The 27,620-nt window shown below is 39.3% G+C and overlaps 1 protein-coding gene across 7 annotated transcripts in view; it reads left to right on the forward strand.

Annotated features, from left to right (window-relative positions):
• Positions 1–445: 445 nt before the first annotated feature.
• The window catches only part of KLHL32 (kelch like family member 32), a 123,854-nt gene continuing 96,679 nt past the window's right edge, over positions 446–27,620 (forward strand). For 6 of the 7 annotated variants that reach the window (XR_014317274.1, XM_082757763.1, XM_082757767.1 and 3 more), the window contains exons 1-2: positions 446–526; positions 9,399–9,512. The gene's annotated coding sequence lies outside the window, so the exon portion shown is untranslated. Of the gene's footprint in view, positions 564–9,398; positions 9,513–27,620 lie in introns of all 7 variants that reach the window. The other variant, XM_082757765.1, reaches the window with a different exon arrangement.

The following is a 27,620-nucleotide window of genomic DNA, read 5'->3' on the forward strand; positions in this document are numbered from 1 at the left end:
TCTGGTGTGTAGAAGGTTCTTCACGATCATGAGATCAGTCAGAGGATAGGGGGAGAAAAGCTCCTACCACCTCAGTTTCAAGAGGCAAGAAAAACTGCTGAGCATTATCGAGCCTCACTGCAAAGCCTGCTACTGTGTCCCCCCACAGACAGCGTCTGGGGGAAAAATACAAAGGAAAAGACCACAGCATGCCGCTTTTACACCTGGGGCTACGCCAGGGGCTCTGCCGGGCCTCCTCCCGCTCCACAGCGGCGGCTGGCGGCCCCGGGAGCGAGGTCAGCGGCCGGGAACCGGCGGCAGGATCCCGGCTGCTCCCGCTCAGGTGCGGCCCACCCGCCCCGGGCTCGGCGGGGGCTCGGCGGCCGCGGGCGCTGGGCGGTGCGGGGCGGCGCGGGGCGGCGCGGGCAGGCTCCTCCCGCTCGGGCAGAGCCGCACAGGCGGCCCGGCGGCTCTGCGGCTCGGCGGCCTCGTCTACCCCTCGCTCCGCCGCCGCCGTCGGAGCGGGCTGAGAGGCACCTGCCGCGAGGTGAGCCGGCGGCCGGCACCCAGCCGGGGTTTTGGAGGTGCCCGGGGAGCCGGGGTGGTGGTGGTGAGGGTAAGGGTAAGGGTGAGGGGGGGGAGTGCGTTTGGTTGTTGCCACGGGGACGGATCAAGCAGCAGCGCCCGCCCCTGGGGCGCCCTCCTCGGCTTGGGTCCTGCGGGGTCGGGGCGAGATGGAAGAGGTGGGGATCCCAGCCGGGCAGGGCAGGATGCCGTGCTGAGCCGAGTAAGGAGCCCTCTCCGGACCTGCAGCCCCTGAGCCGAGCGGTGGAAACGAGCTCTTCGTGCTCCTCTCTGCTGCTTAAATGCGCCACATCGCCCCGCTGGCAGGGGGCTGCGGCTCGGAGCGGCACGGCGAGGGAAGCTGCAGGTGGGGAGCCGAGCGAGTAGGGCGCATACACCTAATAAAAACACCAAAATCGGACCTTACAGCTTGTTATAAATCCTTCTGGTTTTGTAAGGTGTAGGAGAACATCTCTGAAGCGGGTTGGAGTTAGTCTCACTTGCATAAATAAATACTAAGGGCAGCATTCATTTAGTCATTAAAAATTAGCCCCAGAGGCCGCTGCTAGGGGTGGCACCGAGGGTGAAGGATTACTCTGGGACCCGCTTGTGTTGGCAGGGGCAAGGCCTCCGCAGGGTGCTCACCAACTGGTTGGTGGTTTTCATCCAGAAACAAAGTTTATTATTTACCTAAAACTTCCAGAAATCGAGTGATACGCTGAGCAAATCATATGGTAACCGCAGTTGCTTAAAGATCTACCGATATGTAGCTACTCAGTATGATCCCCCTGTTATGTGCCAGTTTGCAAATGAATAGAGAATTTTCTGCTTAACACTGAAAGTATTCCAGGAGAATTCCTTTCATCTTTTGTCTGCGTTTCAGATCGTGAATAATTTGACAGTATCTGCAAAGCACTTTGCAGTTATTATGTATGAGGTACTAAGTGAGGTATGGGTACTGCGAGAAACTGCTCCAGAATAAAGAGCTCTCGCTTTAGTAGGGCACTAAAAATAATGCAGTCATACCAATTAACACCTCTTAAACATAAGATTCTCTTAGGTGCTCACACTGTTGATAAAAATATCATTACGGTTGTGATTTATAGTGCATATGAGCAACAAAAGTCCCTGTTTCTTGCTGTATAAGTATGCATGGAGAAAATGTGTGTTTGGATATATATTGATTTGGCAGATGTGGGGAAAATATTACTTCTAATATTTAAAAGGGGGGACAGTAGAGGGGAAGAAGTGGCATCTGGGTTTCTTCAGAAATGATCCAGTTAGATTTGAAGGTATGTCTTGCATTCAGTCCTAAGAGCGAGGAAGTGCTTTTAAGGAATGGAATTTCAACGTGGAAACTGAGGTGCTATTTATCTGACACTTCATAAATTAGCATACTAAATGAACCACCCAGAATATCATGCAATATCATTGTATTTACTGCTAGAAAACCATGTGATATTCTAAAAGTAAGGATGTGTATGCAAAAACTAAATTTCTGGAGATTTGCTTTTGAAAGCAAGCTCAGAAGTGTCTGGACTTTGAATTGGCCCTGAACAGAAAATGTAGAGTTTTTCCTCAGACAACAAACTCGAGATTCCTTGGCACCTATGAACTGAGCTGTAATCTTTTTGGGTCTGTCTGCCCTGTAAGAAGGGCATGAGCAGCTGTGTTTGAGATGGCAACTCCTGTTAAAAAGGCTGTATATTGCTATATGTATAAGTGAATTTGGCTTGGGATTTGAATTAATGAAAATAAAATGCTTTAATAACGTCAAGGAAGAGGTTTTTGTTTTGTTTTATTACCTTTTGATCGTTCTGTTAGTAATAAGGGGACCAATAAATCTGCAGTTCACAATAAGGAGAAGTATGGTTGAAACACTTGTAGCAGATGGAAACTCAGGCTTGTACAGGCCTGTTCTTCAGTAGGTCCTCGCAAAGCGAAGTGAGCTGGACTTATCTGGAGAAAATGCAACATATTCACTTTAAAATATGACATTTTTTGTTATCTCCATTTTCTTTTTTGATTCAGAACATGTTGGTTCTGTCTGAAAAATCAGGTACAGATTTAATGTAGCTTCTGACAGTGATGATGAGCTTCTACAATGTAGCAAAAAGGAATCTGTATGAAATTCATGGCACTGCTTTGGTGTTTTGGGTTGACTTTGCTGACTAGAGTGTGATTGACTTAACGATCAAGAATGGCAATAATTTGTTGCCCCGTGAGTTCAGGGAAGTGATAAATTATAAATTGGGTGAGAAATGAGCGTTGGTTGAAGTGAAAAATGACATTCATTTAAATGCTCAGGCAAGAACAGTTGACAGTTCCAGAAGAAACCAACTGAATGTGAATGTTGTCCACTGTCATTATGCTCACCTACAGTAACCTTGTAGTTGTCTCATTTTAGTTCTTTTTAGTATATATATATAAAATTCTTCATATTTCTTATTGATTTAAGACTTTCATATGGCACTTTCCAGTGTGTTCTATGCTCTGAGGCCTTCAATTATGCCAGAACTGTTTGGAAACAGAAAAGAAAAAAAATAATCTTGTGTTTGAATTTTTATACCTCAATCCTTTTGAGATTTTTGGAGGAACAGTGTCAAAGATAGAAAACTACAAAGGTTTTCCTAACAAATCCTAACAAATTATTTGTTTTTCAGAAGCCAGATTTTTAACTTTTTTTTTTTTTTTTTTTTTTTTTTTCCTTCACAAAAATTACTAACTTTTTGGTATTTCTCCCCAGTTTCTTGAACTGAGAACTATATTTAATAGTGAAAGACTCATAGGATCCTTGACAGAGCAATTTTCAAGTCTTCAGTTCTTTGGGTTCTGACTGTTAGCATTTTGGTCACTTGAGATCAAAAGAGGGTTGATGTTACTTCTGCCATTCTATATGCTTACCCTTTGGAAAGACGTGCTTGTAGGTGGGATTCTTTATTTTACAGTCTTTTACTAACTTGATTTCATAGGGAACTTTGAAATTTTATTATCAAATTCTGATCTCTGAAGAAAAGTAGAAAGCAGATACTTCTTACTGTTTTAAGTAATTTAAAAGAAGTTGTGTGTTGGCTCATGTGTGGGATTTGCATCTGACTTGAATTTTGGGCTTTGAATAGTTACTGTCTTTAATTTGAGAAGAAGTATGCATAGGAGAAAATTGCTGAAGGGCATTCCTGCTGAGTCCAGGAAGAAATTCCAGGCAACTCTGGGAAGCAGTTTCAGGACAAGAAAGTGGAGCAATGATGGTGAATTTGAGTAGTTTGAACTGGGAGACCAGGAGAGCTTTGAAACTCCTGGTTGTGAGTGCTCATGTGTGGACCAGCCATGCTGGATTGGCCTGGCCTTGGTGGAAAGAGAAATATCTAAAGCAGGCCAGAAAGAAGCTACAGTGTGTCCTGGGCAGGTGCTAGTCTATGTTCTGGCTCAGGCTTTGTCATTTCCAGCACTTATGAAAGAACTTTGCACAGACTGCTGTACAGCCTGGCCAGGAGTGGAATTGGAAAAACGTTTCGTCAAGATTTTATCAGGCTTGTTATTTTTATAGTTGTTCTTTCAGCTGTGGAGAAACGTGGACATAGCTAATCTTTGACATCCCTTACCGTCCCTTATCCTTTCTGGGAAGACCTTTTGCACCCAAGGGAAAGCTGAGCTGGAATATCTTCTGTGCTCCACACTGTCAGCTAAGTCACATAGAATCACAGAATCACAGAATTTTCTAGGTTGGAAGAGACCTCAAGGTCATCGAGTCCAACCTCCAACCTAACGCTAACAGCCCTCCACTAAACCATATCCCTAAGCTCTACATCTAAGCGTCTTTTGAAGACTTCCAGGGATGGTGACTCCACCACTTCCCTGGGCAGCCTGTTCCAATGCCTCACAACCCTTTCAGTAAAGAAGTTCTTCCTAACATCTAGCCTAAAACTCCCCTGGCTCAACTTAAACCCATTCCCCCTCGTCCTGTCACCAGGCACGTGGGAGAACAGGCCAACCCCCACCTCGCTACAGCCTCCCTTGAGGTACCTATAGAGAGCGATAAGGTCGCCCCTGAGCCTCCTCTTCTCCAGGCTGAACAAGCCCAGCTCCCTCAGCCGCTCCTCGTAGGACTTGTTCTCCAGGCCCCTCACCAGCTTCGTTGCCCTTCTCTGCACCCGCTCAAGCACCTCGATGTCCTTCTTGTAGCGAGGGGCCCAAAACTGAACACAGTACTCGAGGTGCGGCCTCACCAGAGCTGAGTACAGGGGGACGATCACCTCCCTAGCCCTGCTGGTCACGCTGTTCCTAATACAAGCCAGGATGCCGTTGGCCTTCTTGGCCACCTGAGCACACTGCTGGCTCATATTCAGCCGACTGTCCACCATCACTCCCAGGTCCTTCTCTGCCTGGCAGCTTTCCAACCATTCCTCTCCCAGCCTGTAGCTCTGCTTGGGGTTATTGCGCCCCAGGTGCAGGACCCGGCACTTGGCCTTGTTAAACTTCATGCAGTTGACCTCAGCCCATCGGTCCAGCCTATCCAGATCCTCCTGCAGAGCTTTCCTACCCTCAAACAGATCGACACACGCACCTAACTTGGTGTCATCTGCGAACTTAATAAAAAATATCTTAATAAAAAGTATCTGCCACATAAAGGGCAGATACTCTGTGGGAACACAGGTAGTACTGATGTGTCTTTATACACATACCTATGTTGCTAACCCTTCAGACTACATCTCTCAGTTGGCTTGAGAAATTAAAGGTGGCATTTAAAAAAAAGTCCCGGTAGTAAATGCCACACAAAATCTGTTTGTTTTCATGCCAATAAGGAGCTATTGACTTTGATATCAGCAGTTAGAGATTTGTCTGTAGTGTGAAAGCAACAGAATATGTAAAGTTATGAGAAAAATAAATCAGAGGCTTTCAGAACATCAATAATACTCGAAAATGTATGATTTTTCTTTAAATTAGATGACTACTCTGAACAATTATGTAAATTGAGAATGTGTTCTGCCAAAATTTCTGTAGCAATATGCTGCAGTAGTGTTGAAGAACTTTAATTGTGGAGGATGAGCTTTATAGGGGGATAAACACTGTAAATATTTTGATTCATCAGTACTTAAAGGTTATGGTTATTCTGAAGAGTGTCTTTTGAAACCATTTGTCTTTATTTTTCCTGACAGGAATTGCATTATATATGTAGTGGTGGGTTTTGACAGAATAGAAGGTGTGATGTTGCAGCCTAATTTACTATTTATTTATTTTTTTTCTGAATTTGTGATTACTTAAGATGTGTCTTAAAAATGTGGATGTGTACGTTTTTCCCCGGTAGTCTGAACCTTACCATCTTCAATTTTTTTAACCCCTTTTTGCCTCCAGAATAGCCTCTCCTCCTACTGTTCAGTAAGAGTCTGCTTCAAAAAATTCTCTGCGTTTTTATTTTGGGCAACAAGGGGCTTTTACTTTGAAGGTGTGATATGTAAGAATGATTGAGGTCCATTTCTGCTGTGTTGATAACATTTGGTTTCTGTTCTGCATGGGTTTAAAACAAACAAACAGAAAACCGGCACAAAAATGCTGATTGGCTAAGTGAAAGCTACGTTGCTTAGATTAATAATGAATTCTGAAGTGGACATGAGCAAGCTTATGGCCTTATTATGTCTGAAACATTTTCCATCAGGGTTCACCTCAGGTTAAATGAAGTACATGCAAAGGGCTACTGCCATTTGTGAGCTAAACTGGAGCTCTACCTGGCTGATCAAGAGAGAAGAGATAAAAATCTGTGTTTGAAAAGTGTCATCGGGGTTTGTAGGATGCATTCTTTCCAGGATGTGTTCTGTTCCCTAAGACTGATAGTGATCTTGTTTTCAAACAGCTAGGCTTATATGTAGAGCATGGTTTTATATGTTTATATATATACATATACATCCCCACCTAATATAGATTTTAAAATGGTATCTTTAAATAAATAACAACAGTCATAAGGTTCCCACTCCGAAGGGATGCATCCTTTGCATTCATTCTTTTCTGTGTTATACTTGGTTTTGAAAGCCTCCTTTGAGTGAAAGTGACCTTTATTTTAGTTGCATAAAACAGGAAAGATCTGAGGTGAAGTTTCTGGAAAGTACTGTGACTTTGACGTCTGTAAACTGAGGAGATCAAACGAGAGATCTGGACAGCTGATGGCTGACCTGAAGTGTGGAACTTCTTTAGTAGGATAATAACATGTGCTGTGCGTCATATTCCTTAGGAGAACTTCCTTTATACATATGTATTTTTTCCTTCCATTAGCAGAAAAACCAGGCGAACAAGCAGGGAGAGGACAGAACTTCTGTCTGTCAGGGTCTTTGTGCATCAGGACTGCCGAGCACACTAAAAGCTGCGCCGCACTGCCCATCCGCAGTGAGATTGAATCGAACTGCGTTTTGCATCTCTTGCGGTCTGTGGTGAGTTGCATACAGATATACCTGCTGCACTCACTTATGGGAAGGTGCATAGGAAATGGAGGGATGCAATACAACTAGGGAATCTCATGTGTCTTCTTTTTGCATATGTTCTTTCTTCCTCCAAATGGGGTCACATCTAAGAGTAGAAAAAACATAGAAGCTGTGGGAAGCTGAAGAAGAAAAGACTGAGTGTTCTTCACTTGCTTACTTACGAAGGAACAGAAACAGAAGTTCAGCTTTACAGCAAGCAAGTCAAACTCCGAAATGTTTCTGTGGCCAGGACTGGCCTTCTGTCCCATGCAGTTCTCTTGGACCAGTGTGACCAGACCTTCAAGCATATATTCAGCCAGAAGCATGCTGTTTGGGTGCAAGTGACAGAGGGGACTCTGAAGATGAGAACAAGTCATTCACAAAACTAGGGTGGTACATACTTCTTGTAGCTTATTCATTTTTCCACAGGATTCTGGATCTATTATATTGCTCTAAAATGTCTTACAGGGTAGAAAGCTGCTAGACAGACTGTTTGTATTTATCATCTTTACTGAGGAACTCGTGCACTTTGGACTTGTATAGATTTTAGTGGTGCTGCTGGATAAGTGAAGAGAAACAAGGCTTTAATCTCTGAGCCCTGTCCATTGTTGTTGGAGGCAGATTAAGACACGAACACCTCCTGCTTCCCACCTCCCTCTGCTTGTGTAGCAGAGCTGGTGGAGCGGGGCTTGTGCCTGTACCTCAGCTTGCTGTGGGCACCGTGATGGCATGTCTGTAGCTGTGTGAGCTGCCGGTGAGTGGGTTTGCACTGCAGTGCTGGTGGGAGGGTGGAAACACAACTGATGCTGTGCTCTGAGGCAAAAATCTGTGGCAGAGCCTGGGGCGTACTGGGGATGGGAAGTGGAAGTGTCTTCGATGGCATAATTTGCTTCAGGGAATTATGTTATGTTTCTGTGTTTTCCCCTGTCACTGATTGGTCTGTGTTGTGTGAATATTTAAAATGGTTGCTAGAAACCCAGAGGAAGGAATTTTCATAGGCTGCATATTTATCTTCTGGTTCCTTTATTCTTTGGCCCCAGTAGTGGGAGAGATTACTATGTAACTACCAAGCAGCTCACAGCAAACCCAGCCAAGTCCTGAATGCTTTTATTTAAAAAATAAAAGCACACAAAAGCAGTGGTGTAGCCATGGTGACCTAAGGGTAGGTGGAGGTGAAGGGTGTTGTTTGTTTGAGCCCGTTGAATGTAGTCTGCGGGAAGAAAAAAGAAGGGCAGGGGTACCAAGCAGAAGCATTTCTTTTGCTTTGAACTGATGAGGTCAGAAGTCTGAACACTTGTCTGTTTTGTTTCTAATGATATTTCTGATCCCAATTAATGATCAAAGGTTTTTAAAAAAGATGATCATTTGGAGATTTTCTTCCTTAAAACAGAAGCTTTTCTCCAAATTAGGAAAAGGTGTGTATCAAGCTGAGGGGGGTGGGAAAAGGTTGAAGAAAATCTTGAGCTCAGAGCGTTTTATCTGACAGAGAAAACCAAACAAAAAGCTCTGCTCTCTGTTCTCAGTTAAGATTTCTTTCCATTGATACACGTTTTAAAACTATGTCAGAAGAAAGGGAGTTTCTTATGGATCTATGGATCCATTAAATCTTTTAAATCTAATGGAAATCTATGATCCCTTACACTCCTTGTCTGGATGGATGGACAACAGCTGAATAGAAGCTGCGGATCAGTCTCTCCTTACTCTTTCTGTCATGGTTCAGTACAAAATGTTCTACAGCAATATCAGCTTCAGGTACCTGTGATCCCCCTGCACCCCTGCTGTGCTGGCATCAATGTGGAGGTGTGCTCTGGACCAGCTCACCAGCACTCCTCGTAGAGCTGATCACAACACCAGTCAGTTTTAAGGAGAAAAAAAAAGTAAAATGAAAATCAAAAGGTAACCCCAGAAATGTCTCTACGTGTTCTAGACCAGGCAAGAAAAGGAAACACAGAAGCCAGTCTTGCTACTGAACTTGTACCTCTTCTATCTTGACAGAATAGCAACAGACTGCTTTGCCTGGGATTGAATATGTGCAGACTAGACAGACATGGATTGAAGGTGCCTGATCTTCTTTTGTATAGTAAGGGATAAAAGTTGTTAAATTAGTGTTTTTATTTACCAGATTCTTTCACTGAATTGGAATAAGCAAATGTTTTTACAGCAGTTTACCATAAACAAACAGAAGGGTGTTTGGAAATCCTGACCAGCTTTTGTGTAGGAGAGAGCAATCATAACAAACTGGTTCTGTGAGAGACTGAAAACAAATAAAAGATGAGCTGTTACCCATGGTTTACAAAAGCAGAAGCAATTGTGCCTAAGAAGTAGCAAGTGACTTTAAACATTGAAAACCCTTGTTTGCCAACCTGGGACAAATTTCAGTAACACTTCATGTTCTCCTGTTTTTAGACGATCTTGGGAAACCAAATGCAATGACTTTAACCAACTCCGGACTCAGAGAAGGGTGGAAAATCTCCAACTACTGCATTTAGCACTGCAAGAAGTCTTCTGAATCTCCCTAAGGTATTTCCAAGAATACTAACACTTTTTCTATGTGTTTCTGAGGGCGTTACTAGCCAGTTACAGTGTTGCAGTTAACTAAAGCAAAGAATCTGTCCCCCTAACAAAAACAACCAACCAACCAACCAAACAAAAAAACCTTTGTGTGAGGGAAACACTTCTTGTGTCAAGAAATAAAAACAGTGAGATTTCCTACTTCTTTGAAATGATTTTCTATATTATTTTGTGTTCTTGGCATATTTCAGCCTTTCAGTCCAACATTAATGTAACAAGTGATAGGTAGGCATTATTAAGATGAGCAGAGTATTTCTAGTTGTGTGGCCAAAGGAAGGATTTGTGTATTTGTGATTTTTTTTTTTTAAAGCAGTAGTTAATTAGTTATTAAATGACACCAAATCCCCAAAGCAATACTCCACTTTTACTTTTTACTGATTTTTTTTTTCTTTTTTTCTGTGAATGAGTAATGTCTGAGTATTTTGATAGCAGATAACTCATGTTGGCTGTATTTATGCAACCATATCTGTTTCCAAAAGAAGGTCTCCAGCATTAAAAAATAAAGGGTTAGGCTCAGACTGGAAATGGAGCTGATGAAGTGGTAATAGTAAGACTTATGCCTGAAATTGCACTTTTTTCTTGGTTATAACCTCCATGGAGCAGAGGCCTGTCTTAAGAAGTCTTGGGATCTTCACAGAGAATTTCTTATCTGTGTGGTTCCACTGTAATCTAGTAGGCTGGAAAATTGAAGCAACACATCAAATGCTTTTGTGACTGCAATGGTAGGAAAAACAAATACAGTCTGCTTTATTGGGAAGGATGAAACCTTCTGTATATAAATATCTTTAGGACATGCAAATTGACTGTGCTGTGTAGATACTCACTTAGCTCTGAGCAATATAGCAAGAGCTGTAGGGACCAGTATTGTTAGTACAGTGTTTTGTGCAGGTGACATGTTGAGAAACCATTCGGATGTTTCTGCAAGCCTCTGCATTAGGCTGTGTTGAATGCAGGTGAGCTGATAATGCTTTAGAACTTCCAGAATGGTAAATTCCAACCACATTTACATGATGGTAAATCTGGTAAATACTCAGGTCCCAGCAATATTTGTGCACCAGATTTTGAGTTATCTGAGAGAAGGTTGGCATTGCCACTAGTGCTTACTGAGAAAGCTTCATAAATATGTTAAGATCAAATAACTTTTAGGTTTAGCTAGTCTGTATTTTGTACTCTTCCTCTGTTGGAAATAGACAGGAAGAAACATCACTCATCTTTTTCAGACTCAGTGTAAGTACAGAGGTAAAGCTAGCATTTTTTTTTTTTTTATCAATATGCAACTCATGTTATATTTGAAAGGATGGTCACAGTGGTGATGCAACAACTTCTGTCTGCTCACTGACTGGCAACACTGCCAGATCTAACAGTTAAAGGACTGTAAGGCAGAGAGATATCTTCCAAACCTATTTTTGTGTTTATATTTACTGAAGAGCAAGTGTAACCTGATAAGGTAGTGTTGCCATGTGAATGAATGAACCTTGCCAAACCTAGAAGTCAACCCTTTGGTTACGGTGACTTGTGTCATCTGGATGCAGTCCTTCATTCAGTTCTTTTTGGCTGCATTCGGTATGTTGCTGTCCAAAGATGGAGCGAGAGCAGGGAACAAAAATCAAAAAAAAAAACAAAAAAACCAGTAAGGTTGTGCTTAGAGTACTGGAACATGTACAATACAACTACTCAGTTCATTGGCAAGGTAAGGATCAGTCTGTCTCTCCTGCAAATCCTCTGATTCAAATCCAGGTTTTCACGTGCCATTTAGTAGAGGGAAAAATCAAGCACCATTTAATTATCCTCTTAGCCCCTGGATCTATCTCCAGAATCCTTGGACTGTCACTGGAGAGAGTGGGTGGGTGCTTCAAGCCAACTTTGTGCCAGTCGGTACCTTTTGGGCCAGCGTGTGCGTTTCTGTTCCCAGTTCAATATGAATAGCTTCCGTTTGTTGCATAATTCAGTGGCTTTTCATATCTGCATTGCCAGCCTTAAGCATTCAAACAATGGAAGTCACTTCCCAGACATTAGTAATTAAATAAATTCAGACGCTTTTCATAATAGTTCATAAGTCTGTTGTTAGATTGTTTTCAAGCTTTTCTCAGCAGCCTTGAGACCTGAAACTTCATTCTTTGTTTGAAATGAAAGCTTCCTTTCAGGTACAGTTTGGTTCCAGGAGCTGTACTTGGTGACAGGGAAGGAAATCATAATGACTGCTTTATTTTGACTGTTCCTTACCTTAAAACGTGTTTATTTTCTGATCGCCTCTTACCTTTGACTGCAATAAAATGTTTGTCTAGTGATAGAGACTGAGCTGGCATTTTTTTTCTTCCTACATCAGTCTGCCTCTGATGGTGAGGCACTGGCACAGGTTGCCCAGAGAGGTTGTGGATGCCCCATCCCTGGAGGTATTCAAGGTCAGGTTGGATGAGGCCCTGGGCAACCTGATGTAGTGGGTGGCATCCCTGCCCATGGCAGGGGTGTTGGAACTAGATGATGTTTGAGGTCCCTTTCAACCCAAGCTGTTCTATGGTGTCAAATTGTGCTTTAGTAGGTCTGTTGTTTTTTAGTGAAGATGCTGTTGCATGTAGACGTTCCTCTAGAGAGGTGCTAGCACTAATATATTTAATTTTTATTACTTGCTGTGGATGAAATTTAAAGGCAACATAGCTTCCATATGGATTAGGGACTGGGAATCTGAACTAATGAAAGACTTACTGAAATTTAAAAATATATATATTGCGGTTCTGTGGAGTGGTCAGAAGTATACAGTGAAATACAGCAGTTAAGACTCTTCTCAATTATGTAAAAAAGCTTATGAAGTTTCTAGCACATTAAAAAAGCTATTTTAAATAGTGTTGTTTTGTTGGGTATATGCAATTTAATTTGGTCATTATTCCTTTCTGAAATCAGTTGTCCCTTTTATGTTAGCAGAATTTGCTTTTGCTTTAATAGTTCATAGCAGCAGGAATCAAATGCTTTACACTCAAACAAGAATAATTATTAAGAAGATAAACTCTGATCATGCTGGTACCAGCAATATTTAATGCGTTTTAAATAATTAAAAATGCTAATGTGATATCCTTGTAGATAAAGTGCGTAGTTAAGGCAATTAACAACATAAGATCTAGTCAAATCAGGCTTTCAGTGTTACTTCTTTTCTGCTACAAAAAAGCCCTAACACTTCTATGAAAAGTGATTGTAATCAGTTGTACAATCACCTGTGGTGGAGGGGACCTCAAAAGATCATCAGGCCCAACCTGAAAATGTGAAAAATGAGACAGGATGAGATGATTCAGCAGTTCTGTCTTGAAATTACACAATGATGGGGACTCCACCATGTCCTTGGGGAATTTGTGTCAGGGATTCTTCCCGTAAGAAGTTTCCTCTTTATATCAGGATGAAACGTCTCCTAGTGCAGTAGTACTCATTGTCCCTTGTCTTCATCATGTGGCTGCTGGTGAAGAGAGAGCCTCTGTCCTCTTCATAGCTGCCTTTTAAGTACTGGGGCACTGTGATGAGGTCCCCCCTGAGCCTTCTATCCAGGGTGGAAAGGCGTAACTCCTTAAGTTTTTCCTTATAGGACAGGTCCTACAGCCCTTGGATCACCTTCATGGCCCTCCTTTGGACCCTCTCCAGTCTGTCTGCATCTTTTTTGAATTGAGATGTCCACCATGCCCTCCAAGCATACAAATACAAAAATGCAACTATATTTGACATTGGCTTTATGTTAAACACCTTTGGTTGGATGCCAGGTGAAGTACATCTTCTCCAGGGACTGTACCTATCCCAACTTTGCCTAGTTGTGGCTTGCTTGATGCCTGACTACCTTTGGGTTCTCGAAACCCAAAGACCTGTTTCTTCTATTTTCTATAATTTTAAATTATCCTACTGGGGAGGATATTATTAGCTTGCCTCCCACTGCAAAAAAAGCTCCACTCCTTTTGTTGCAAGAAAACCTTTTACATATGAGTGGCTAATTATTTCCAGATTTGATTTCTTCTTTCTTCACTAGTGAGAATGCTTAATGCTTAAGTACCAGTTGAGATCTGCTTGCCTAATAGCAAGGCATTTTCATAATTCACCTAGCTGCATCTGTAGAAGAGATCTAATATTAATATTTCACTATTTTTTTCAAATGTAAAACAGCATTTTTACTAGAAAGATACGAAATGTTACATAAAAAGATTCACAAAAATGTAGGCTGTTTAACTATGAATTCAGCCTAATTCTGTTTCAAGACTTTGACCAAATTATTGTTGAATTTGAAAATAGTAAGTTTTGACCTGAAGTAAATAGTAGGATATCAGTCTTTTGTCAAGGTTAGTGGATATTCTCAATTTCTAGGATTAATTCAGAATATTCAGTATTTGCTGTGGCTTTCTCAGCCATTATACTTAGCAGAATTCTCTCTCTAGAAGGTTTCTTAGCATGACTTACTTTGGAAATATTCTAAATGATGCCCTGTACTTTTGACTCTTGGCAGCATTGTATTTAAAACCCCAAATCTTTGATTGTTGGGCACTTATGCACAAAGCTTTTTTATTGTTTTGGAGTTCCTTTAAGTGATGAACTTCTGTCAGAGTATTTTCTTGAATAAATACTGTTTTTTTTTTTTTTTCACATTTTGTCAGTAGTCGTTTAGGGCTCAGTTACTTGCCTAAACATGGATGTGTAGTGCTATCTGATATTGTGCTATCATGCCAAGCATCTAGCTGCTGATCCGGAAGAGACTGAATATCCTGTATGTATGACTTACATGATATCTCTCAACTCCTCAGGGATATGTCTTAGTAGGGGGTCTGGTATGACAGTAAATGAAATGACAGTATCATGAACTGAAGTCTTAATTGAGCTCAATTGAGGGGAAAAAAGCAACAACCAAAAAACCCTTAATGCTTGAATATAGTGCTTACAAAGTATTATTTTTGTTTATTAAGTGAAATAATAATGAAACTTCATATAAATCACAGTTGCACTAGAATAACTACTGGGTTTTCCAGTGCTTGAAACAAAACAAATATGACAAATATGCACAAGTGAATACAAAAGAATATGCATATCCTTTAGTATTATGGCATGTTTGCTTTGGATCAATATTGATTCCAGCTAGATGTTCAAAGGATTCTTAGGCTGGTATAATAAATGGAAAGGCTACAACTCATAAATGTGTTCCACCAGGACTCTTGAAGAGAGACTTAGAGGCACGTGCATGTGCTGGGGTTTTGATGGAATTTATTCTATTAGAGTCCTCACCCTGGACCGTCTGCCAACACTTCTCCCAGGCTAATTGGGTTTCAGCAGTAGTAAGGCTGTAGTCATGTCTATCTCTGAGTGTTTGTAGTTCTGGAGGTGGAAAGGATGCTCAGTTCACAGGCTGTTTAGATGCTGGGAAGCTAGATGGAATAATTCATGTTAACCTGTAGCTTTCTGTGGTTGATGTTCATGGCTAAATTTTCACTTGCACCTCTGTAGGTGAAGACTCAAGTGTAGTAGGTAGTTTTTCTCTCCTACCATAAAAATACAGTTACTTGAAATAAAAAAGATGCATTTTTCCTGTTGAAAACAATGTCAATACCATCTGTCATGAAACAAAGTGGATCTTTCTTTACTTGCAAAATACTTGCTAGACTTCTGTTTATTTGTTTGAGAATCATAGTGGAATGGGTTTTGGAGGTTACCAGATAACATGGTAGCTGTTCAGTATTTTACCAATGAAAGCTTAGACTTGAATGTTCTGCAAGGATTGCTATCCAAGTATTTAAGTGTAAAAAGCTAGATTCCAGCTAAAGTTACTGAAAAAGCAATAATTTAACTTGAATTATGTATAGCTGTTTGTAGCATTCAGTGATTCTTAACAATGTCCTTGAAATTTTAATATATATACCTTATTTCAGAACAAGTGCTCTCAGAGCCTTCTTCATTACGTTTTTCATACTGTCAGGTATATGGATGTTGCCTCAGCAAAAGCTGAGCTCCAGAAATTTACAAGGAATTACGATTGGCAGTGTTTAGCTTGGCATGCAATTCACTGGCTTTGGTTAGACATTTTTGACCGTCTCCACAATCATCTTATTCTTGGTTCCAGGAGTGGTATTTGCAAACCCTAAGAGGTCTGCTGAGGGTCCAAGTTCAATGTCTGTGTAGTGATAGATGCTTAAGAAGAAGGGTACTCAACAGGCCACAAGTTGTTTGCAGGTTTATGAAGGAAGAACATGATGTCTAAGCTAGCTGGTACAAAAAGTCAGAGGTGTGTGTGTTTAATGTGCTTCACTCTTTTGAAGGTAAGCACTTAACTGCAGCATTTCTAAGTCTTTCAAAAGCACCTGGATTCATAATGCCCTTATGAACTCAGGCAGCAAGTTACTTCAGCAAACAAGTGATTTACTTCTTTCTTTTAAAATTCCTCTTCTCCTTATTTTTTTAAAGATTAAAAAAAAAAATAAAAAAATCTGAGAGCTGTTGATACAGCACTCACCTAATAATAGATCTGAGTTCAGTTGTCTTTTCAGTGATGGGTGTTCAAAACTTCTCATCTCACCTTGTGTGAAGAAAAATAGAGACAGAAATGCTGATGTGTTTTATTGCCCCACTATGAGGGGGTCAGAAAGGGTGACAGTGGGTAGGAATAGGTGCCTGTAATCCAGTGATGGAGGTGTTGCCCTGGGGGTAGGGAGACCTGATTCTGTCCTGAGAGCTGGGCCCAGAACGTTGAGTTGGCATTTTGTAAGCTGGCCTGTACATGAAACGTGTATTACAGCCCTTCTTTCAACTGCTACAGAAATGGGAAATCTTAGAGTATTTTTTCTTATTAGGTCAGCTGAGAACAGAGCTGATAGGAAGTCCAGCACTAGAGAGGTCTCCATTTATAGTATCTCTGCAACACACTGGGTACTCCTGCACATACCCATTTCTGAGACGGGGTTATTGCTGAGAAGTGACAGCATATGATGCAGTTCCTGGAGCTGTTGTTGTAACTGGTCTTTCTTTTGGCAGCCAAATATGTTGACAGCTGCTACTAGTCATGTCTGACTTGTGAATTTATACAGGTTTCTTATAAAACATCCATTGAACAGTCTGTTTTGAAATCCATAAGTACCTGAAGGATTTTAAGTATTGCTTATGGGATTGACTCTGAAAAAGAGTAGAGCACATTGAAATTTGGTGTTTGCAAACAAGAACTGGAATGTCTTTCTGGTAACCTAATTGATGGAGCTAAATTAGAGTGATCTTTTACTTTATTACAAGCATTATTTTAAAGTAAGTTTCTTAAAACATGTTTTCAAAGATATGAGTCATGTTGTAAAATGTATCACATGCATTCTCAAAATGAGTTGTTTCAGTTATATTAACTGTTACCTCCCCTCCTTCCTGGTGTGTTTTTTTTTCTGCTCTGAGGGGAATTTTTATTTGGATTGGCACTGGGTGTTGATGATGGTGGGCAGTGTCAGAACATTTTGTAGGTAGCTGGACTGGAATACAGGATGTGTCTTCACTAGACTTGGGAAGTATGTTGAGTAGAGGACCAGAGGAAAAAAAAAGACATCTTTTGTTTCAATAAAGTATGCAAGTATGAAGTCTAGATGTCTTGTACAAAGCCTAAGTAAAAGTTCTGGATGAATTCCTTGAGGGAAAGGCCATACTAACTCTACCATCAGCTTGGACAGGTCATTCAGCTCTTTTCCTTGCTAAGAGGTTGGGTGGCCTGATGTTTCCTTTGTGTTCCCCATAGATCTGTAAACCACAACTTCCTCTGACTCCTTCTGCAGTACTTCTCCCATCCCAGATGAGATTTATCTGTGTTCTTTTCTAGCTTAGCTGGTTAAGGTTATACAGGTAGCAGGCACTGTGTAAACAAGTTACAGGCAGTGAACGTAAGAAATAAAGTGGTCTATAGTAAAAGGGTAGTGTAGATGATGGAAATTATATTTTCTCTAAATAATAGATGCTTTCTTGATCTGCAGAAGGCAGATCAATGTGGTGAAGGACTGAGAGAAACCATCTGTTGTGGTGATAATAGGTATGGGATTGTAGCGAGGGAAACCAGTGACCTTCCAGAATGCTATAGGCTTAATGCTTTGTTAGTCTGCAACCATGGTGCTTACAGCACTTCTGAATGAAATTTCTGGGTGTTTTAATGCAAGCTTGAAGTAAAAAAAGATATAGGTCATGTATGGTGAGAGTCCTGAAGAAAAGGTGCCAAAAGAAGTTACTACTGCAGATGTAGTGGTGCAGGTTCAAAAGTTCAGATTTTGCATGATCACGATTTTGAGACAGGTATGCAGCAAGCAGTATTGAAAATTGCATATATACATCTCTGCTATCTTGTATTTTCTCTGACAAGGTCTCACAGCTTTCTTCAAGGTAAGCTTGGAATTTCAACATACAGGAGCATTTTTACAGTTCTCACTGATTATTTAACTATGACAGTGTCAGTATGTTCACATGTGTATAACTGATACTGGATGAATCCTTTTAAGAAATATCACAGCTGTCTCTTTCTCCTAGAAAGAAACAAAATCAGATGCCAGTCTGTCCTGTACGTCCTATCAGATTATATGTTTTTGACATATATATATATATATATATATATATGTATATGTATATATATATATATATATATATATATATACACTATGTAGTAGTAAACTGTCATAATTGGAACAGAGTCTACTATAAGGTGGAGGAGAAAAAGCTTTTGAAGGAAAACTTTCTGACATTTACTGTGGAGGATAAATAAATAACTTCCCATCACAGAAGAGATAGTATTTGATTAGTGTGTGGAGGGGCAGATAGAATGTGGCAGAGGAGATTATTCTTCACTTGGGGCATCTGAGTATCCTGGAGGGAGAGCTTCCACCTGGAAGAACACCTGGGGCTAACAGGAAAAGAGAATTGCAGCAAGGAACTGCAAACTTTCAGTGCTATGGAAAAGCCTAAGAGACTCATGAAAGGAGCGGGGAGCAGTCGCCTGTTAGGATTTATATCTGAAAGAGAAACTTCCCAAAAAGCAGAGATGACTAGGCATACTTTACCACTTCAGGCTTTCTTGATGGCAATGTATATGGAGTCAGGCAGCCCTTTCCATTCTTTCCCTTCTCTTCACCCCCAAACACAATGTCCAGAAACACATTTTTCTGTAAACCTTATTTATTCTCATTATCTCATTATAGTTTGGATTTTTTTTTTCTTTCCAATTAAATTCTCTAATACTTCTATCAAATCTGTCTTTTCAATTTAAAAGTGTTTTTAATCACTCTGAGTTCAGGTAAAGGTCCAGATTAATTGGATGTACTTCAAAGCTCTGTCTAAGTTTGGGTCCTGGCACCCCTACTTAAAATTGTAAATCAACTAAAAGTGGATAGTACTGAAAGTTACATGTGAAAATTCCTTTTATTCTTAAAGCAGCTTGCAGCTTAACAGTAATACAGGCATCCCTGTAATACAAGTTTATGCTGGAATGGAATTAACTAGGCTTACAGGAGTTTTGATATAACCTCAGCATTAGGAAAAAGAGCGTTAGAGAAGGTTGTATATTTGTTTTTTCCATGTTTTCATCCCTCATTGGCTTCTCTAATACAAACATAAACCATATGAAAAAAAATCTCTTTTTTTGTGTTTTTTTTTTTTTTTTTTTTTTTTTTTTTTAATCCAACATTCCTGTGTTAGGAAATATTGGAATTAGAAATACCCAGTGCCTTTCCTGTAGTAAGACAATCATATTCAACCTCAGTTTGTGCACTGGAGCAGTTAGCTTTGTTGCCTTTAACTTTTTGGACATGTAAAAAAAAATCAGGAAGAGCTGTACTGACCACATGTAAGAACAGCCGAACTGGAACCATTAGCACTGAGCTCTGCTGCTGAGTAAACTGTCAGGCATTATCCATTATAATCCAGTATAGTCAGCAGAAAGTGCGGGCGGCTGTTCTGCAGATATTTCTCCACAAGGAAGATGTAAAACATGAAGATCTTGTCTTCTCTTCCAAAATCTAGATGGGATGGACATGGATTCTTTATTTTTTTTTTTCTGTTTTATTTTCTTTTCTTTGAAACATGCTTTGTTTTGTTTTTTATTTTTTTATTTTTTTAAAATTAATTTATTTATTTTTATTCTGGTCACTTGCAAGTTTGAGTCCAGGATCTGTTCCTGCCCTTGACTCTTTGTCTGTCTTTGTGTTTTCCTAGTCATCACTCCTGAACTAAGTATTTAGCCATTACTGGCAATGTTAAGTTTGCTAATATTGATGAAGCTTTCCCTCCCTTCTAGGAATGGATGTGGGTGAAGTTACCTACCCTTCCAACAGAGACATCACAAAGCTTTACTTTGGACTGTTAATGCATATGAAAGACATCATACGAATTTAATGAATGATAGTGAAAATTGATAGTGATTTTGTGACCAGTTACTGTATGGCATGATTAGATTGTCAAAACGTAAACGTGGAAGCCTATTACTATGCTGTTGCAATACTTGATTTGGAAAATTGCTGATTGGTCGTACTCTTATGTACAGAGAACTTCAAACTTCAAATAAAAATAGGTTGTTTTTTATTCATAGTGTTGAAAGCACACACTGAACAGATAGCAAAGATTATGTCCCATAGTAATTATGCTGTGAGGGGGAAAAAAAGACTCCTTGAAGTATCTTGGTCACTCTCCTGGAGGTATAGATTATCTTGAAGTATAGTTCTGCCACCCTGTGGCTACTGAAGGTCATTCTTAATGTCATGTTTACTTAGGAATTTACTACTTTTTTATTTTAAATTTTATGAATGCTCTTTTTTGTAAGAAGTTGAAAAAGTATTATAAGTTCAACAGAGATGTATAAACTCGCTATCATTTTATTGAAATAAGTATAAATGAAAGAAATATAAATATTCAAATTCATTGGGAATGTTTTTAAGTTAATATATTTTCTCATGGTGGTGTAGCATGCAGCCATATAACCGGTCTCCTCACAAGGCCATCTCCTATCCACCAATCACTTATGCTTTACTACATTTTTTGTTTTCAAGCAGAAAATGTTTACTACTTATGTCTGAAATATAAAAGTTTGCTGTAGACTATCTGCTGTACTGTATACCTCTTACATGTAAATTGTCTATATGCAGATTTGAAGGGGTTTCAAAAACATGCCCACATATTTGTGACTCTCACTACTCTAAAAGAATGATTGCTGTGTTCAATAAAAGCACTGTGATGGCTGTGACAGTTGAAAATTCAGGCTTATCTGAGTGAGTCACTGATGAAGTTGACAGCATTTCAGAGCACACCTCGCTCATGTGTGTCCATTTCAGTATTAGTTTCTCTAGTTATCAGCAGAAATAATTATGATCTCTCTAGTTCAGTTTCTGTTACTCTGCAGTATAAATCATTCTGACCTCATTTAAAGAAGTCTTCCACACCTTTCTACAAACTTGTCAAATTTCCCAGAAGAAAAATGCTTTGGTTTAAAGAACAACAACAAATCAACAAAACATTGTGTAACAACAAACACTCCCCCCCCATTTATTTATTTATTTATTTTTAATTCAATTAAACTTAATGAAAGTGAAGTTAAAAATGAAATTTCAGTTACAAACTATTTAAATCACCCTATCTTTTCCTTTGTTGCATTCTACAGGAAAAATCTTGAAATTATACTTTGGCAAAATGCCATAGAGCTTTCACCCCGAGCCCTCGTAATGACTGTGGACATAGTGTATGGTTTAGATGCTTTATTTTTAGAGATTTATGTATTTGTTGCCAGAGTTTCAGAATGGTGAGATGATAAATTATAATATTGTTCTCCTGACAGTTCTCTAATAATGACACATGGGTCAGCTGTAGGGAATGGCCTTCTCCTCTTGGCAGGTAGGTGAATAGTATTGCAGCTTAAATTATTGCAATAGTAAGTGGCTCTATAAAGCTAAGCTGTTAATTCAGATGGCTATGGTTATTATAGTTGTATGAAACTGTGTTTTTTTTTTTTTTTTTTTGAATTTTTTTTAATGAAAAGTACTAAACAATATAGGTGCATCTTGGAAGAAACAACTTATTGAAATTCATTGAACTCCAAATGCCTAGTTTCCCATGGAACTGCAGACTGTTTCCTTGTTCCTGTGTAGTGTGCTGCTTTGTTCCATTACCTGTCTGCATATGGCTCTGCATATGGCTTTATCAGCAGAGTGCCTCCACCTCTTGCTCAACTGGTAGTGTGTATATAAAATAGGCCTAAAGTTACACAGACTAGTATAACCAAGTGGTAGACAAGCGTAAACCAAGTATCTATTTTCATCTGAATGCCTCTTCAGAAAGTGTTCTGAATACTGATGTATTAAAATACGTAGAAAACACACATGAATATGGATGAAGTTGTGTTTCTGCTTGTACGTCCTTTACCACTGTGGTTTCATTTTGTATCTGTGGTTTAAAATCTTAATGATTTGTGAAGTCATTTGGTAATTTGGTGGTGATAGACAACAAGATTAATAATTCTAATTGACTGTAGCTGGTAGCCTGAAGATAGCACAAGAAAATAGCTTGTAGCTAATCAGAAGAGCATAAGGTTTTGATTTTTCTGTTTTTACTTATTCGATTTACTTTACTGATTTTGTTGAATGTTTTCTTGCATTGTTTTGACTGACCCCATGACTTTCCAAACAAATCAATTTTTTAAAAAATTTTTTTCTCCCTTGGTATTGTAATTGCTACTAAATCTCAGAGGTGGTTAGTTGTATTTTTGTTTGCTTTTTTGTACTATAAATGCTTTCTATTGGAAGTGACTGTATTTAGGCACTAAATCAGATGAGAAACTTGCAGTTGGTCTGAGTTATGGTTTCACTGACAACATGGGGCAGTAGCAGAGCTTTACTCACAGTTGTGACTTTCTTGAAAATGTTTGTATGGAATAGAAAAAAAACAACACAATGATTCTCAAAGACATTAAAGGGGAAAGGTAATGTCTCCCAGGCAAGCAGGAGACGTGTTTCAATATACTCAGAAGAGGAAGTTTGCGACCAACCTTTTTTGCTTAGTTTTGTTCCAAGGGGTTCCATTTCCACAAGTTCACTTAGCAGAGTTCTGATAAAAATTAGAAGATAATGCTGTCCTTTATTCTAGGTGAATAATCATCTTATATGTGCATCTTGTTTCTGATAGGACTTGACAATTCTTTTTCTGAGAGACGGTCAAGCTTAAAAGCATGATTTATTCTGACTTACTAAAACCAGAGTACGTTAAAGATAAATCTAGAAGCTCTCTGAGTAAGGATCTAAACTAGGACAGAAAATTGCCGTGGGTAAATCTTAATGGTCTTATTCTGAGTCTGTTACAACCTCCTTCAGGATGTGCTGTGAAGTCATTCTCGAAGGAAATGGATGTGGTATACTCCTGATATGATTTTTTTTTTTTTTCAATGCTGTTTTCTTTTTAAATAAGGATGTTTAAGATTGCATGAAGATCAAATTTAAAGCAGATATTTGAAGTTGTCAAAGGGAAAGTAATATTTCATGGAGTCCAAATGCTCTACCTTCATGCCATACCTATTTGGTTCAAAATTTTGTTGTTCTGCAGGAAAGAGTAATGTGATATTTATGATCCCTTTGGTTTGTTTCGCACCTAATCTATGTTGTTATTATTTCTAACTTAAAGTGAAGAAATGTGCTTTTGAGTGGGATTGTTTTTCAGTGCTTGAAATACACATTTGGAAAAGGAATGACTTGGGGAAAGGAGGTAACTAACTGAAGATAAGAGATTTTGCATTTTCAACTTAGGGATTCTTTATTGAGCATTTGTAGTCTTGTAAACTAGTTTGTGTAGGTGAATTTTTGTAAGTTTCTATCAGATTTAGTTTGGCACATTGCAAATTTAATAACCGTAATGTTGAGTCATTTTCTAACAATTTAAGAGTCAGAATTAAGAATCTTAAGTGTATTAAAATGAAAGATTGGTAACTGAAAAAATGCATCATCTGTGCTCACAAAAGCAACCAAAAATCCTCACAATAAACAGATTTAGGGGGAAGTTTACAAATGAGCAGGTTTTAATAGTTACTGGCATGGGACAACCTCTGTTTAGGAAAAAAAATATAAGCTGCATACATGAAATGGGTTTGGGGTAAACATTTTAATCTATAGGGTTTAGCTAGCTGGTTTGAATGGTTAAAGCTGATGATTTAAAACAGATTTTTGGTAGGCAGTATTGTTTTAGACAGCGTGGAAATAACTAAAAATGGATAGCCCAGTCCAAAGGAAAAATTCAAGGGGGAGAAAGAGGACTTTTCATACTTTATGGGAGTTTTTGTTAGAGTAATGCTTGGCTAATACAGAGCCATTTTGTTGGTTTAGTTTGCTGATATTAGATCAGCGACTTTATTTGTGAAAAGCTGAAAGGTGAAGGCCTTCTTGAGTGGTCTTAGCGTGAAGGACTTCACAGTTCCCAAAGTTTCTTGCCTCATCCTTTGTTAGGAGATGAAGAACCTAAATCTTCCCAGAAAGAGAAGCCAGTCTTTCTGTTGCTCTGCGTGTCTGTCTGAAGCAACAAGGGCTGCCTTGGCGGGGCAAATCAGTAGCTGCTTTATTTCACTTGAAGACATCTCCAGAGGTTCTCAGCAGTCTGCTCTCATATGTTGCTCCAAATGCCCATTGCATCGTATGTAATATTTCCAAATCAATATTATAGTCAACTAAATTAAGGTAGGAAATAGTGCTTAAATAAATACTATTTTTATTTTAAATCTTTGGACAAATAACTCCTGAACTACAGTGCTAATTTAGATTAGAGAAGAAGCATAGCCTGACAGTATGCTACGGATGCAGCTGAGTGGCACAGTGCTTCAGGATTTTCTGAGCGTCAAACTACCTTTTACTTTGATGCATTGTAAGGCTAAGATTAAAAATCTATAGAAAGCCTGACATTTCTTGAGGCTGCTGCAGAACAGGTTTTGATATATTGGTTGCACATTTTCATTTGCTTGGACAGTATGATTCCTTTTGAATTGTTTATCTTTGAAATCCCCACATACACTGTACTTTCATGGAAAACTACAGGTTGACACCCCCCATCCCACCAAATTCTATTTTTTCGAAACTTACTAGATCATTGCTAGGTTTTCTGACTTGAAACGTTTCCACTCTTTTACATTGTGAACAAGCTAAAGAAGCAAAATAAAAATTAGTTGTGTAATATAATAGCAGCAGTGGTTACTATTCCTTGCCACTTTGGAAGAAGTAAATGTCTCAGGTATAATAATAAAAAAAAATTAAAAAAAAAAAAAAAAAAAGGAAAAAACAAAACAAAAAAACCCTACTGTATTATGGCAAATTTAGGGTCTGTCTCAAACCTAGGATCCAGAGAGTTTTCTGTTTGGCCTATATTTTTCTTGTTAATCTTTCTAGCATAATGGAGTATTTCACTAGAACAGAAGGATTTAGGTGGAATTAAAGTTCTTCCATTTAAACTGAAAGTTTTATCCTTAAATTTATAAACTAATCTTTTAAACTAATTTAATTACTTAAAGTAGTTAAGTGGAATGACAATAGTATGTTTTAAGGATCCTAACACAAAGACTTTCCTTATGTACCAATGAAAGTTAGTTTACATATTTTAAAATAAAAATAAAAATAAAAATGGATCCAGATATTTGAAGGCAGGGAAAAAAAAAAAAAAGCTCTTGATAGAAGGGATTTCAGAGCTGTCCCAGCAAAAAAGCATATCTATATGGAAGTGCATGTTTTTTGTTTGTTTGTTTTTCTTTCTTCTGTGGATGAGAGTGTTTAGATCTCTAGAAAATATCAAAGAAAGCTTGAATTTCATTTCTCCCTTACCAGACTCTGTCTGTTATAGGACTTTCTAGCACTTGCCAGTAATATCAAACCTGTTGGACACAACTTTAAGAAGTGGCAAATTGGAGATTGTGGGGAAGAAAGATCTATCCATATTTCCTATTTTTCTACTCAAGCTTACATGTAAAAAAAAAAAAAAAAAAAAGTGAATTGAGTTCTGCTTGTTTCAGGGGATTTCATCATTACATGAATGCTTGTTCCTACTGTGCCACGATGAGTAGGAAGGAGGGTGGCCTGCTGAAATTTGATGTGTTTTTTTATCAAGAAGTTTAACGTCTTACTGAGCTCTATTTCTCTAGTGCTGACTTCAGATCACAAGAGGGACAGAAGCTGAGAGAAAGTACTTAGGAGCCTCAAGGGCGCAATTAGGCTGATGTGCTGCCTCTGGATCTCATTGTGGAAGCAAGTCAACCAATGTGGAAAACCAAGGCAGTATATCCTAGGTGCTTTTTGGCAAACCTTGCAGAAAGCCCTCTCGAAAATGTCATCAGGTTGTCTGGGAGCATTAGAGAGCAATTTTTTTTTTTTTTATCTTCTGAAATTTGATCTGAGAAGAAGCATTGATTTTTTATTTTTATTTTTTGTTTTCATTCTCTATTCTTCAGAAAACTATAAGGTTCTGATCCCCTGTGATTGAAGGAAATAATTTTATTCAGACATGATGTCAAGGTGGATTGTTTAGACTTGGGCAGTGGCTAGAAAACCAATAAGCTGTCTTCTTTATTTTTATGCAGGTGTTTTGTGTGTGTGTGTGTGTATATATATTTTACATATTTCATAGAACCATAGCATGGCTCAGGTTGGAAAGCACCTTACAGACCATCCAGTTCCATCTCCCTGTCATGGGCAGGGACACCTCCCACCAGACGACGTTGCACAAAGCCTTACCGATTCTGTGATTCCATGATTCCTGAGAAGCACTGTGTGAGCCAAATTGCTAAGCATCCAACTGAGTTGTTGGCAGTTCTCGATGAACTCACCTTCTTGCTCAGCATATAGGCTTTAGGGAAAAGTAGGAAAAATCTGGAGACATTCCAATTCTCAAATCTCTCTATTGCAATGAATACTTTATTGTCTGTGAATTGCATCAAATGATGCAAACATTGTTTAAATAAGCAGATGAAGTAGTGTACCTTTCTTCTGACTATTATATTACCCCCCCCCCCTTTTTTTTTTTAATACCTGATATATGAATTTGAAATATCATGTGTCGATTGTGCTGCCTGTTAGTTAAAATTTTGCCATCCAACACTGTTTTCAGTAAGTTATTTCCATGGACACTTCAGCTGTTCAGGATGTAGTTAATATTGCAGGTGTCTATCCCAGGCTATTTTTAAGAATGAGATGGATGAAAACTGTGTTACACCTAACTAAACATACAATTGTATCTCAACTGAATCATAGAATCATTAATGTTGGAAAAGACCTCCGAGATCATCTGTTCCAACCATCCCCGTACCACCACTATCACCCACTAAACTATCTCCCTAAGCACCAAGTCCAACCTTTCCTTGAATACCTCCAGGGATGGTGACTCCACCACCTCCCTGGGCAACCTGTTCCAATGCCTGACTGCTCTTTCTGAGAAGAAATGCCTCCTAATTTCCAGCCTGAACCTCCCCTGGTGCTACTTGAAGTCATTCCCTCTTGTCCTATCACTAGTTATCTGTGAGAAGAGGCCAACCCCCAGCTTCCCACACCTTCCTTTCAGGTAGTTATAGAGAGCAATAAGGTCTCCCTTGAGCCTCCTCTTCTCCAGACTAAACAGCCCCAGTTCCCTCAGCCACTCTTGTGCTCCAGACAAGTGGCTGTTACTCTTCTATGGCTTGCAATAAGGGCTTGAAATCCGCAGGGAATTATTGAGAATGTTGTGTCTATTGCCTTCAAGAAAATCCATCTGAACAAAGTTGTCAACCTCTATTTAAAACTCTTGCATGATATTACTTGTTTCTTCTGCTGCTGTGGAGCAGTTGACAGCACTTGCAGAAAGGCAGACATCACTGGGCCTCTCTGGCAAGTAGGAACTGCAATTTTGTCTGCATAATGAAGAATTGTAATTTAGGAAAATAGGAATGGGATTACTGTTCCTTTCTTGCAGGTTGCTTGTTTGTTATCTGGGGAATGACTACTGGATTAATTCTGCCTTCATGCATCTCTTAGGGAGTCTCCCTGAAGTCACTGTAGTGGCTTTCAAAGTAAAACTGCCAGTCTATGTAAGATTAAAGGACAAAACTGAGGACAAATTACC

Source organism: Aythya marila, assembly GCF_965140915.1.
Source record: "Aythya marila genome assembly, chromosome: 3".
In the NCBI taxonomy this organism is placed as follows: domain Eukaryota; kingdom Metazoa; phylum Chordata; class Aves; order Anseriformes; family Anatidae; genus Aythya; species Aythya marila.